Consider the following 624-nt stretch of genomic DNA (forward strand, 5'->3'; position numbering starts at 1 on the left):
AGCCTGACAAGGAGACAGAGTTACACAACGATAACACATGTGCAGAGGATCTATGTCAGTCCTGTGCAGGCTCTGCATGGTGGTTCCATCTCTGTGAGCCCTGTGTAGGGGTATTTCTAGATTATGACTTTGGGAAGGTGAGCTTTGGTGTTGTGGCCAATGGTTGCCCCGTTTGTAGTCTTTTTCCTTCTCAGTCCTTCTCAGTTTGATTTGGATCTACCTGATCACATGCTCTGGCCGTGTCAGTAGCTAAACCAACTAGTAGCCAAAACAATTGGCTTTAATTTCTATTTGTTTGCAACATAATGTTTCTGCTTTTTTTTTTTTTTTTAAAAAGGATACTTATAAGTTCATAAATTTGTCTTAGTTTTGTCAAAAAAAAATACTCTATTTTTAAAAGATATGAGGGCTAGGAAGATGGTTCAGAGGGTGAAATTACTAGAAACACAGGCCTGACATGTGAGTTCTATTCCCTGAACCCAGGTAAAAAGCCAGATGCCAAGGCATCCACCTGTAATTTTAGCACCCGTAACAGCAAAATGGGAGGTAGAGGCAGGAGAATCACCCCGAAACTGGGGCCAGCTAGCACAGGAGCAGAGTGTGTGTGTGTGTGTGGGGGGGGGG

This window comes from Mastomys coucha, unplaced genomic scaffold (genome assembly GCF_008632895.1).
Source record: "Mastomys coucha isolate ucsf_1 unplaced genomic scaffold, UCSF_Mcou_1 pScaffold3, whole genome shotgun sequence".
NCBI classification, from domain to species: domain Eukaryota; kingdom Metazoa; phylum Chordata; class Mammalia; order Rodentia; family Muridae; genus Mastomys; species Mastomys coucha.